Source organism: Ursus arctos, unplaced genomic scaffold (genome assembly GCF_023065955.2).
Source record: "Ursus arctos isolate Adak ecotype North America unplaced genomic scaffold, UrsArc2.0 scaffold_6, whole genome shotgun sequence".
NCBI classification, from domain to species: Eukaryota; Metazoa; Chordata; class Mammalia; order Carnivora; family Ursidae; genus Ursus; species Ursus arctos.
Genome location: NW_026623078.1, coordinates 72,554,320 through 72,568,836, shown reverse-complemented (window position 1 = coordinate 72,568,836; position 14,517 = coordinate 72,554,320). Strand labels below are relative to the sequence as shown.

Genomic DNA, 14,517 nt, shown 5'->3' with positions numbered 1-14,517 from the left:
GGCAGTCAAAACCAATCACTCTTCCCTGAGCCCCACAGCATAGCATGGAATGAGTCAGCAACTGCTGACCGTGGAGTCCGTAGATGTGGGTGTGAGGACTGACTCGCTTCTTCCTGGCAAAGCATGTTGGTCTCTTCTCTGAACCTCAGACAATGATAGCCGACTGCTTACATCTCAAAAATTATGGAGTAAGCTTCGAGTTATGTAGGTTGGTGAACAATCTTTGTGTTACTGTGAAGCGTTATAGAAAGGTAAGACATTAATAATACCAAATTCTGCCTCATCTAATTATTTATACATACCACCCACCAGAATATAAAAGCAAGACCAGCAGGACTGACAGCCCCGTCTGTATCCAGCATCGTCCCTGTCATGCATAAGAGCTTGATACATGTTTGCTGAGTTGACGTCCATTGAATTGAATTACTAACCTGCACGGTCTTTGGGGGCAATTGTAGAATCTCGTTTAACATCATCGCCATCACCTTGCTCTGAGCTGACACGAGGAAGTGTGCAATAAATGGTGAGTGAATGAGTGAATAAATTGTGAGGACCTGGAAAGATGGTTCTCAACTCTGAATGCACTTTAGAATCACCTAGGGTGCTTTTAAAAATCAATCTCTGGGACTTTGCCCCAGAGATTGAGTTAAAAGTTCCCCAGGATATTCTAATGTACCATCAAGGTTGAGAACCAATCACTTCAAACAACAGGAAAATGTAAGGAAGAGTCCTACCCCCACACTTTTTTCCTACCCACTCTAGATGTTACATTCTTGAGGAAAATAAAGCATTCTGAAAGCTACAGCACTCTAAAGTGGAAGAGTGATACGGCTACTGCTTTTTAGAAAACACTGTCAAGAAGTGGTTTCCATCAGTGTTGACTGATGGACCTCTTGGCAGCTCTCACCTTGGCAGACACTTGACCTGGATATGGCTGAGCTGCGAAGGCAGGACCAACCAGCGCGGCCATTGCTCAGGACGTCCGCTAGCCCAGACGTTCTAAGAAGCTGCCACCTTGTGGCCACTCTGCAGGGAAAGCTATAGCAGCTTCCTTGAAACAGGTTTATCTCAGGCTGCTCTAGGTTTTTCTCTTTCTCAAATTACATGCAAAGCCTACTGGGATATAGTCTGATATTTCTGGGAAATGAGAGAAGGAATTCTTGATTCTTCACCATGGGTTTTTGGTTCTCCAGGGTGAAAAGAATGCTTCGAATATTAACACCAGGCACGATAGAGCGGTTATATGAGCAGGTGATTTCTTTATCACCGTTGAAGAGCAAAGACAGAGGTCAAGAGAGGGCAATGTACTCAAGAATAAACCAGGCTTCATTTCTAGGTGAAAAGTATTGGTTATGTCAAACCCATTTATACATCTTTACTTCCACGAGAACAAAGTAGAACAGTAACCTGGCCATCATTCTCATTTCACAGGCAGAGAGAACGAGGCACACACACGGCTTAGGTGGATTGAATGTGTGAAAAGTGGAGAGAGCTGTCACTAGGTCCATCGAGGCCTGGTTTGGGGTGTCAACCCTGCCACAAGGAGCTACGAAATCCTGCAAAATTTGCTTGACTCCTTGGGCATCGGTTTCCTCACTGACAAGTAAGAATGGTAATGCCACCCTGCTAATAATTCTTACTGCTGTTAAATAAAAGAAATATCCCCGACAGAGGCCCTCAGACAGGAAGCACCAAAATATGAAATGAATGGAGCATAGTTCCCTTCCTGTACGCTAGGATTTTCTTAGAATGTTGGTCCGGGTGATCCCATTGCTAACCAGTGGGGTACAAAGTGGGGTATTACACGACCGTAGATGTCAAGGATTTCCTTAAGGCTGCAAGAAACAAGCCATTCACATCCTCAGAAAAGAAAGATATGAAAAGGATGTTTCAGACAGCTAAGAGGAGTCGGGGGCATTGCTGAAGGGTGAGCACAGTCATTGCAGTGGGTGAAATTGCACATTAGGGCACAGTTTTAGGAAGTAATTTATTGGAACAATAGCTTTAGAAAGCAGCCTGTACGCGGCTACCCAGAAGGCAGTGGCTTTTGGTTCCCACCTGACTGTGTCATGAGCCAGCTGGTGTCTAGAAAGTCAAATCTTGAAGGAACAGGTATGGGCTTCAGTAACCACAGGCCATACACTCAGAAATCACTGTCGAAGGATGTGACTTCAGAAGCGTAGAGACAAGAACTTCCCAAAACAAAATCTCTAAGCCAGAAACTAGATGCTAGAGGTGGGAGACGGGAATTTCTATTGAAACTAGGAAACCTTCCTGACGACTACCTATGAAATACTTTGTCCTCTACCTTATAATTCAAATGCCCACATTCACCTTGTATCTTTTTTGTCTCCCTCCAGCACTAGTAGAATGAAGGAAGCATGGTGTTTGTTCCATGAATAAACACAAAATTTTGAAAAACCGGTTGTGACATGGGTAGTATCTATCCTTACACAACACGTGGGGATGGAGGGACTAGAGATAGATAAGCAAAGCCTTTAAAAATGAAATCACAACCTATTTTAAGAACGAAGTCTAGACTTAATGACTTCGAGCACTAAAAGCTATTGGCATGAAGATTTACATCAGGTTATTTAAAGGGGACAAGACATGACTACAACATATCAAGAAATGTCAATGCCTGTGATACAGGAGATGCTCAACTGAGACTTGTATTCTAAACTGGCACAGGGATACTTACCTGTAAGGTGTGTTTTGAGAGGCACAGGATGGTCACAGACCTCCTTAACCTCAAAGGACTTCCTTATCAAGATTCTGCAGAGCCTGATAATCTTATTCCCCCCCCCCCCAGTTTAAGGACTGTCCCCAAAAAAATTCCAGTAAGAAGCAAAATATGTTTCTTTGGAAGAAATTCCATTTGGCCTGGGTTACTTGATCACGTAGAGAGGAAAAAACTTAAAGTAGAGAGAGTAGGGGAAAGCAGGAAGAAAGAGAGGAAAGAAAAGGGAGATAGAGGGGTAGGCTCCTAACATCTATCCATCCAACTTGTAGACCTGAACTGTCCAATATGGTAGCTTCTACTCACATGTGGATATTTAAATTTAAATAAACCAAAATTAAGTAAAATAAAAAAATTCAGCTCAGCCATCACATTAGTCCTATCTCAAGTGCTCAATAGCCCCATGAGGCTAGTGGCTACCATATTTGTCAAGGCAGACACAGAACATTCCCATCACTGCAGAGATTTCTATCGGACTATACTGCCCTAGTGAGTGAGTCCTACAGAAGAACCATATCATATTCTTGAGAAGTGATGGGTTTTAAAAAGAAGCGTACAAGCACATTCTACTAGAGAAAAAAGTATAGTATCTTGTATATAGTTTTGATACATTAAGACAAAAAAAACAAGGAGCAGATATTTTGTTGCAGACTAACTTCCACAGGAGAAGGACAGGATGGGTGACGGAGAAACAGATTCAGCCATGACAAGCTAGCAGTCTCTTCCTTAGTAGCCCCAAGTGAGAACGGTTACCCTGTGGGCACTAAATGGAGACTGATTTTGAAATACACATTTTTCTGTAGAGTTAAAGGACTCTAAGTATGTGTTGTACACAACGTGAAATTCTCATGGCAGGGTGGGATCCTCTGTCGTCTTTATAATTTCGAGGTTATAGAACACTTGCATGTAATTTATAGATAGGGTGGCTGCTACCTAATCATAGGATTGTGTGGGAATCAAAATTACGGAGGCTAGATTTTTTTTTTTAAGTAATATGAATTTGAAGCCAGGTATATATGACTCAGAAGTCCAAACTTTTTTTTTTCAAAGATTTTATTTATTTGTCAGGGAGAAAGAGAGCACAAGCAGGGGAGCAGTAGGCAGAGGGAGAAGCAGGCTCCCTGCTGAGTATGGAGCCCGATGCAGGACTCGATCCCAGGACCCTGGGATCATGACCTGAGCTAAAGGCAGACGCTTAACCAACTGAGCCACCCAGGTGTCCCAGAAGTCCAAACTTTCAAATCATACCATGCTGTCCCTATGAAAAGGGAAAAAAATCACGAAAGGGTTATTTTAGCAAGAAATAAGTACAGGGAAGGCCACCACAGCAGGACCCTCTATATTGCATTGACAATGTTGGGGACCTTATGACCCAATCATAGTTACAAGAGACTCACAGCATTTATGGCTTCTCTGGATCTCAGTATCCTCTTCTGTAAAGTAAAGAGGTTGGACCAAAAGATCTTAAGCTCCTTTGAATCCTACATAATTGTTCAATACCCTGTATTTCTATAAAGCATTCAATGTGAAGCCTCTCAAGTGAGGATTACTTTATTATCTAGCAAAAAATGGTTTTATTGGCACATATTTTTTTAGTGCCAGGAATGGACATCAGTGCACATTAGCTAGCCACAAAACTGATAGTGAACAAATGAACTCAGTAGCCAATTTCTCTACTGCATGCGAACCCTCAAAGTATACCTTAATTAAAAGAAATTATTTTTAAAAATAGAGCTATCGTCAGTTTTTGCCAGATTCAGTACCTGGAAAATGTTTGCACATATATGTCGGCTCCGTGTGCATGTGTGTTAGTTTCTGCCCCTCCCGTTCCCCCAAGCGAAACATGTTTATGCTTGAAGCTGTTTTGTGAATCCCAAGAAAGCATTTGAAGAAAACTAAAAATCTCTGCCAAAAACTATAACCATCACCAAGCTTGGTCATAAACTTTAATTGGAAAACTGATATTATGTATCTTTATTACATTTTGAAAGCATATTGAATAATATATGTAATCGTCCAAGGGCTGAGCTACGAACGTTGCTTTATTACTCAAACATAAATAAAAGTGTACTGTATTATCAATTAGTGTCCAGCTTCTTTGGGAAAGTGAGAATAAAACCTGGTAAACCTCAGCTGCTGATTTACATTCTCAAACATCTTTATTCACAAGCCTAAAAAGCAGGCTGTTAACAGTCGCCAAAACAGTTGCCAAGACAACTTATCTCTGGATTTAGTATTACTGCATCAGGAAAGACGCCTACGAGGAATTTAATTAACTAACGCCAAATCCTCTTTGGCCAAAAGGGGATGGATTTTCCTTTAACTCAAAGTCCCTAGAGAATGAGATTCAATGGAATGAGGGTAGACACAGACAACACGAGATAGACATACACACACACATGCACACTTGCAGATGCTGGGATTTAATTATAGTATAAGGCTAGTTTTCAGGTGGGGTTTACTGAGAATCTGCCTCAAGAGTTCATGCATGTTTATTGAATAATGGTAAATAAATATGTAGCTAGGATGCTATCTATATTATATCTTATATATAATATAAATGTGTAAATTATATATAAATATATCCACATTATATATTCATATATTTATATACTTCTTTATATATAATTCATTCATTTATTCCTTAATTCATGCACCCATTCATTCATTCATTTACTTTCCTTCTTCCAACCCTCTTCTCAGAAAGAAATAGGCAGTGTATGGAAGTTAATTGAAAGAAAATTAGCATCAAATGTAAATCAGATATAAAATTGATAGGAATTTTAGAATTGCTAGAACTAAGCTTCATAATTGGTTCTGAGCTCCCAGGTAACCACGGCAATAATGGAAGTAGAACAAATTGTATGGTTTACATTATAGCTCACAAAGAGGAATGCTTTTACTCTCCTAAATTCTAACCTTATTTTGGGGGAGGCGGGAGTTGTTTGAAAACCATGTATGAGCAATCAGACAACAAAAAGGGATCAAAGGTATCCAAATCGGCAGAGAAGAAGTCAAAATGTCTCTCTTTGCAGATGACATGATACTCTATATGGAAAACCCAAAAGAATCCACTCCCAAACTATTAGAAGTTATACAGCAATTCAGTAATGTGGCGGGATACAAAATCAATGCTCAGAAATCAGTTGCATTTCTATACACGAATAACGAGACTGAAGAAAGAGAAATTAGGGAATCCATCCCATTTACAATAGCACCAAAAACCATACGTTACCTTGGAATTAACCAGACACGTAAAGGACCTATATTCTAGAAACTATAAATCACTCTTGAAAGACATTGAGGAAGACATAAAAAGATGGAAAAATATTCCATGCTCATGGATCGGAAGAATTAACATAGTTAAAATGTTAAAATGTTAAATGCTAATGTTAAAATGTTAAATGCTACCCAGAGCAATCTACACTTTCAATGCTATCCTGATCAAAATACCGAGGACATTTTTCAAATAACTGGAACAAATAGTCCTTAAATTTGTATGGAAACAGAAAAGGCCCCGAATCTCCAAGGAACTGTTGAAAAGGAAAAACAAAGCTGGGGGCATCACAATGCCGGATTTTGAGCTGTACTACAAAGCTGTGATCACAAAGACAGCATGGAACTGGCACAAAAACAGACACATAGACCAATGGAACAGAATAGAGAACCCAGTAATGGACCCTCGGCTCTTTGGGCAACTAATATTTGATAAAGCAGGAAAAAAATCCGGTGGGAAAAAGACAGTCTCTTCAATAAATGGTGCTGGGAAAATTGGACAGCTACATGCAAAAGAATGAAATTTGACCACTCTCTCACACAGAATATACAAAAATAAACTCCCAAATGGATGAAAGACCTCGATGTGAGACAGGAATCCATCAAAATTCTAGAGGAGAACATAAACAGCAACCTCTACGACATCGGCCAAAGCAAACTTTTTCATGACACATCCCCAAAGGCAAGAGAAACAAAAGATAAAATGAACTTATGGGACTTCATCAAGATAAAAAGCTTCTGCACAGCCAAGGAAACAGTCAAAAAAACTAAGAGGCAGCCCACGGAATGGGAGAATATATTTGCAAATGACACTACAGATAAAGGACTGGTATCCAAGATCTACAAAGAACTTCTCAAACTCAATACACGAGAAACAGATAAACAAATCAAAAAATGGGCAGAAGATATGAACAGACACTTTTCCAATGAAGACATACAAATGGCTGACAGACACATGAAAAAATGTTCAAAATCATTAGCCATCAGGGAAATTCAAATCAAAACCACACTGAGATACCACCTTACGCCAGTTAGAATGGCAAAAATAGACAAGGCAAGAAACAACAATTGTTGGAGAGGATGTGGAGAAAGGGGAACCCTCCTACATCGTTGGTGGGAACGCAAGTTGGTACAGCCACTCTGGATAACAGTGTGGAGGTCCCTTAAAAAGTTAAAAATTGAGCTACCCTATGATCCAGCCATTGCACTACTGGGTGTTTACCCCAAAGATACAGACATAGTGAAGAGAAGGGCCATATGCACCCCAATGTTCATAGCATCAATGTCCACAATAGCTAAATCATGGAAGGAGCCGAGATGCCCTTCAACAGATGACTGGATTATAGGTTGTGGTCCATATATACAATGGAATATTACGCAGCTATCAGAAAGAACGAATTCTCAACATTTGCTGCAACATGGACGGCACTGAAGGAGATAATGCTAAGTGAAATAAGTCAATCAGAGAAAGACAACTATCATATGATTTCTCTCATCTATGGAACATAAGAACTAGGATGATCAGTAGGGGAAGAGAGGGATAAAGAAAGGGGGGGGGTAATCAGAAGGGGGAATGAAACATGAGAGACTATGGACTCTGAGAAACAAACTGAGGGCCTCAGAGGGGAGGGGGTGGGGGAATGGGATAGACCGGTGATGGGTAGTAAGGAGGGCACGTATTGCATGGTGCACTGGGTGTTATACGCAACTAATGAATCATCGAACTTTACATCAGAAACCGGGGATGTACTGTATGGTGACTAACATAATATAATAAAAAATCATTAAAAAAAAAAAGAAAACCATCTATGTTTCTGATTAACATTATAAAATTCCTAATATAAGTGCCATACTTTGTCATGCTTCCTTCTCATTTAATCCTCACCACTCACCACTGAAGCCCAGTATCTACTGAGCTAGTAGAAAGTGCTATATGAATCTTGCTTACTAGTGTAATTAGTGTATACCTAGATTATACATCCTTCTTTCCCACGTGCTACTCCTCTAAATTAGTGGCCAATCCAAAGCTCAAGATGTGGGACTGAGCACCAAGTTTTCACATGCTACACGTGGTCCAGGCTGTGACTCTATCTCCCATTTTGGGGCACTTTTTCCCCACAATGGGCAATAGTTGGGTAATTTTCCCCATCCCTGAGGAGCTCCGAATACACATGATGAAAGATCTGCCTGCACGTGCTAGCAATTCCAGAGCGGCATACTGTTGTGTCCTTTTAAAACATATTTGCATGCTTTCATCCTCACAACAAAGAAGGGCAAGTAGGCAAAATAGTGCTTCTCCGTTTACGTGCCTTAAGAAAGATGGGTTCCGTTAAAACACAAGCTTTTGATCCCTACTTTAGTGCCCATACGTCATATTTCCTTTCTTCCTGTAGATAATCTGGCAACTAAATCATAACTCACTACCTCCAGGATTTTGTTTAGCTCCTCAAACTAGTCCTTTGCTAAATAGGAAAGCAATGACTTAGTACAGGTTCAAGATATTCCCAACGGTCTGCCTGAGGATAAAATTTTGAGCCAGTCAAGTCTATCAGGTAGTGTTAACCCTCTGATTTTGTTCTTTTCAAAGGATTTTGGTTTTGTTTTTGCTCTTCTAGATCCTTTTCATTTCCATATGAGGTTTAAAATCAGCTTGCCAATTTCTACCTCCCCTTCCCAAAAGCCTCCTGGAATTTTTATTGGAATCGTGTTGAATCTTCAGATAAATTTGGAGATAACTGACATCGTAACAATATCAAGTCTTCCAACCCATAGACAAAGTAAATCTCTCCGTTTACTTAGGTCTTCTTTCATTTCTCTCATCAATATTTTATGGTTTTCAATATATAGGTATTACTCATCTTTTGTTAGATTTATCCCTAAGTATTTCCTAGTTTTATGCTATTATAAATGACATTTATTTTAATTTACAAATATTTGTTGCTACTCTACTTAAATACTGTTGAGTTTTGTATATTTTTGTACCCTGAAACTTTGCTAAATTCATTTACTAGCTCAAATATCTTTTTTTATTCTCCATAGACAAAGCCACCTCCAAGTAAAAACAAATTTATTTCATTATTTCCAATCTGGATGCAATTATTTTTGTTTTTCTTGCCTAATTTCACTTGCAAGGACCTCCAGTACAATGTTGAATAGATGTGACGAGAGCAGATGTCCCTCTCTTGGTTCTGATCTTCAAAGAGAAATAATTCTGCCTTTCATCACTAAGTATAATATTAACTGTACAATTTTTTCATAGATGATCTTCACCAGGTTAAGTTCTCTTTTTTTCCTAGTTTGCTGACAGTTTTTACAGGAGTTGATGTTGCATTTTTCTTTGCCCTTATGCAGTTTTTTTTACATACATATACTGATCAGAACTCAGCTGAAGACTGGAGGGGGGAGCCTTTGCAGCTTTCCAGGGGTCTCTCTGCATCCTGCTCTCTCTCTTCAGGACTCCACTCTGCAAACTCTAGCCACTTTGGCTTTCTTGGACTCCCATGTCCATTTTCCCAACACAGGGACACCAACAGGCTCAGCCTCAGTCCCTCCCACCAGCAACACAACCTGGAAACTCTCTCAAGGCAATAATCTGGGATAACAGTAGAGCTCATCTCATTTGTTTCCTGTCTTTCAAGGATTATTGCCCTTTGTTGTGTGATGTCCAATGTCTTAAAAATTATTGTTTCATATGTTTTGTCCAGTTTTTTAGTTGTTTCTGCAGGACAGTTAATATAGCCCCCTCTATTCCATCTTGGGTGGAAGCAGCAATCTTTCCTGGGAAATTTTTACACACGCACATTCTTCAGCCTTATTCTATACAGAAATCATGGGCTAGGTCCTGAGAATCTGTACATTTTTAAAACTCCAGACTGAATTTATTGACAATCCTGGCTTGTATAGTTCAGGTTTACCCTTACTTTTTATCTGTAAAGTTCACATTTACCTTTACTTTATATTGAAACCTGAGTTCTATGGGTTAAGTTTTTATCTGTAAAGTTCATGTTTACCCTTACTTTATATTGAAACCTGAGATCTATGGGTTAAGTCTCAGAGCATGACTAGGACTCCGGACCTGGCTTCTCTGCCTCTTTAACCTTAGTTTCTTCTCTTCTTGCCTGCGTGTAGGACACTGTAATGTCTGCTACATTGGCGCTAAGGCTAGGAATGCTCACTTAATGTCATACATTTCAGTAAGGCTTAACATCCACATGTTCAGAAAACCAACTGTAACATAAATTGGGTTGCTGGACAGAAATTGGGTGTTTGTTGCCCTGGGTAAGTATTACACACTTGTATCAGCTGAAGAAGACCCAACAATAGTTCTATTATATATATGCAATCATCTTCCTAAAGAGGGACCCATCAAAGTTGGAATGCAGTGAACATTCGCCAAGATTATGTGTGACTGGATACCTTCCCAAGATAACACCACCACAGGAACTGCACTGCCCAATGGGACTGGTTACGCTTAGACATGTTTTAAAACACAGCTGGGTAGTCATGTCCTCGTGATGTCTTCTCACAAAATTCTAGGGGGCTTTAATGGCTCCCACCCCTGAATGCGTCATGTGCGTGCACGTAGCCGTAGTTTAACCTTCTTCACAGTAAACTGCGCATGCGTATTTGTACAATGACACCAGTACCTTCTCGTACGAATTTTCCTAGGTAACTGATTTCATGGAAATTATTGATTTCCTATTTCTCCCTATTCAGTTATTGTAGCAATATTCAGAAATTTAGAATATATGATAATGTATTACACAATGAGAATATATAATTTTGCACACATTTATGATTATGTAATTTCAATATACATAAAATATGAATATAGATTTATTTCTTCTTTTCCGGTATTCTGCCTGGGAATATCTGAAAAACAGATAACTGAGCTATATTAAGTTTAATTAACATTAAACAGCATTAAGTTGGCGAGTCCCCTGACTCCTGCATTGCCACATTTCTGATCTCGTGGGTATCTAAACTGGCTTACAATGGCTGAATATGTAAGGAGCTCTTTCCGTTTGGGATTCTTTGGTAATGAGTATACCCTGATAGTAATTCCTCAAGACTCCCAGTTCCCTCTGATGTACTGCTGATTTTTAGGGAGTCGAGAAAAATCCCTTTGGCAGTGCCTAATCCCTTTATGCAAATGTTAACTCTATGAAATTTTATCCTCTCGTTCTTCAGATCATCCTTAAATTATTCATAGCCTGACAAACAATGTGTAAGCAAAAGAATGAGACTTTCTTATAGCTCAACAAGTTGATTTTAAGCCCAAATGTTGTGTCGACTCTGTGGCTTGACTGGCTGAGGATTTACAGGCTAAGTGGGTTCCGTGTACCCGCACAGCCGAACCTCAGACTGTCCCACTAACCTCAGCAGGAACCTCGGTCATGGGCAAACCCAGTTGATGAGGAACTCAATGCTCTGTAACTGGGATTCAAATATAGGGTCTAGCCAATCCATTGATCAGAAGAATCCTACCATAGAAAACAGGAGTCATGGATGTATTTTACCTGCAAGAGACATTAGAAATCAGCTAATGTTACATTTCTCAAATTGGTTGAGGAGGGGGACAATAATCAGAATTACCTAATGCAGTGAGGGAGAGAATGGAGGAGTGCCGAGAGTATACAGTTTGTCAAAGCTCTAAAGAGAATTTGTTTAACTTTTCCTAATTTATAAATCACAGATCCAAACAATGCTTTACAGCCCCGACTACAATTTAAACCATCCAGGGAGCTTTCAAAAATCTTGCCATCCAGGTCATATCACAGGCCAAATTAGAATCTCTGGGCTGGACTGAGGTACCAATACTTCAAAGAATCACCTAGGAAAGCTTGGGAATCCATAGGCAGATACATAGGGTGAAGCTTGCTAACACCGGACCCAGGAGAAGTACCCAGCTCATATGCGAGTAGCCACAAAGAGCCCCTCCCTTCCCTCTAGCCACCTCTCCAGCTAAGAACTACTGTGTCCTCCAGGGAAAGTGTTATCTTTAAACTAACAGTTTTTCTTGAATTGTGGCAAAATACACATATAAAATTTACTATCTTAACCATTTGTAAATGGCCAGTTCAGTCGTGTTAGATATATTTACATCTCTTTGTAACAGATCTCTAGAACTTTTTTATCCTGCAAACCTGGAACTCTACACCCATTGAACACTGACTCCCTATTTCCTCCCCTGTCCATCCCCTGGAAACCCTCTTATTTTCTGTTTCTATGAGTTTGGCTACTTTAGATACCTCACATAAATGGGGTCAGACAGTATGTGTCTTTTTGTGACTGCTTATCTCACTTAGCATAATATCCTTAAGACTCATCCATGTTACGGCATGTGGCAGGATTTCCATTCTTTAACTGAATAATATTCCACTGCATGTGTATACCACATTTTCCTTATCCATTCTCTCTCCATGGGTATTTGGATTACTTTTGCCTCTTGGCTATCATGAGTAAAGCTACAATGAACTTGGATATACAAATATCTCTTTGAGATCCTACTTTGAATCATTTTGGATATATACCCAGTAGGGGGATTACGGGATCATATGGTACTTCTATGTTTAATTTTTGAGGAATCTCCATAGCTATTTTCCATAGTGGATGCACAATTTTTGATTCCCACCAACAGTGCACAAGGGTTCCAAAAAATATGGGATGCTTCATGAATTTGCATATCATTCTTGCACGGGAGCCATGCTAGTCTTCTCTGTATTGTTCCAATTTTAGTATATGTGCTGCTGAAGCAACCACTAAATCGAAAATTTCTGAGGTAATTTTCATGACTTATTAACAAATCCCACGGGAGTGGCAGAGTGTATCCCCCAAATTTATAAAAACTGCATGCTTGCATAATTCGTTTCAATAGGAATCAGATCAATGGTCAAGGAAAAGTTACAAATAGGGAGCCCTCAAAGCATAGTCCCAGACTTGACTATCAACCTCATCTAGGAACTTACTAGAAATGCAGATTCTCAGGCCCCACCCTAGTGGTAATTATGGACTCAAATTCTGGGATGGGATCCAGCAACTTGTGTTTTAAAAACCTTCCAACAGGGGCGCCTGGGTGGCACAGCCCGTTAAGCAGCGGACTCTTGATTTCAGCTCAGGTCAGGACCCCAGGGTCCTGGGCCCCACAGTGGGCTCTGCACTCAACAGGGAGTCTGCTTGAGATTCTCTCTGTCTCTCTCTCCCTCTCCCTCTGCCTTCCCCCACTCACCCTCCCCCGCTCACGCTTGCTAAGGTCCACTCTCTCTAAAATAAATAAGTAAATCTTTTTTAAAAAATAAAGGCTTCTAGCAGCTACTGATACAGTAAAGTTTGAAATGCTCTTTCTGTTGTGATTTTATGGATCTTAAAAAGAATCCTCTAAGCTCTAATACTTTTTCTATTGATGCTGGGAATGTCAATAAATTACTCCTTTTGGATTTTTTGTTTTTGTTTTTGTTGTTTGTTGTTTGGTAAAACAGCCTTACTGAAGCATCAGTGATGTCGGGACTAAAAGCAGGCTTAGGCAATAGGTTAGCTTATAAACTGTAACTATATTAACTTCTTGGTCATGATGTCTTCTGTAAAGTGAGGAGCCTAGGTCAGAGATACCTGCCCTACGTACCACCACCAGTTTTCTAGAGCCCAAGGCTAATTGATCAAGACACTCTATCCCACCGAGTCCACACAGATAGAGTCCTAGAACCCTTCTTCACACAGCCTTACCGAAGAATTAGACCTAGGTCACAAGATGAAACCCATTTGCCACCAGATAATATTTATTGTCCCATCTAGCTATGTCCTCAATGAATATGGACTCCAAACACTATCTGTTCTAGGGCGTTCTCTAGAGCTGTAAATACTCAGTGAGCTTAGTTTCTTCAACAATAAGATACTACTAATGTTATCTACTTCATGGGGTTTTTAGGAAGATTAAATGAAATGTTGTATTTGAACCAGCTAGATCAGTACCAAACACAAAAGTTTTTAGAATATCATTAAACCTTACTTCCTGCATTCTTTACATTTTTTTCTGACCCCTCACCTTACCCTTGGCCGGCAACTCCAGCTGATCGGGCTCCGGGCTGCTCTGAGAAGCGTGAGTGCTCCTTGTACTGACCTGGCACTAACGAGGATTGACTGATTTCTTACTTTGCTTCTATTACACTGTTTCCCTCATCACTCAGCTTACCAAGCCTGCACAGTGGTTGAACTAGTGACTTTGGGTGAAAAAGGAGCCCTTTTACTTCTTATTTAATCTAATCTCACAAAAGCAAAACCAAAATAATTATCTTATCCACCACAAAACCAAACTCCACATGCATATAACCAACGTTTCCAAGCTGACAAAGTAAGATGTTAATGAGCGGGTTTCCCTCCTGGATTAGATGTGAAAAGTTAAGAATTATTGAGGACCATGCACGCACAAAAGCTGTTAGCCAGTTTGCTGCTCTGATTTATTCCACGCAAGAAGACGTTAAGATATGCATAACTATATTGTTTAC

At 39.9% G+C, this 14,517-nt stretch overlaps 1 non-coding gene across 1 annotated transcript; it reads right to left on the bottom strand.

Annotated features, from left to right (window-relative positions):
* Positions 1-12,671: 12,671 nt before the first annotated feature.
* Positions 12,672-12,774, bottom strand: LOC113253090 (U6 spliceosomal RNA). The gene has a single exon (XR_003315231.1). It is a non-coding gene; the product is annotated as a U6 spliceosomal RNA (small nuclear RNA).
* Between the last annotated feature and the right edge of the window lie 1,743 nt (positions 12,775-14,517).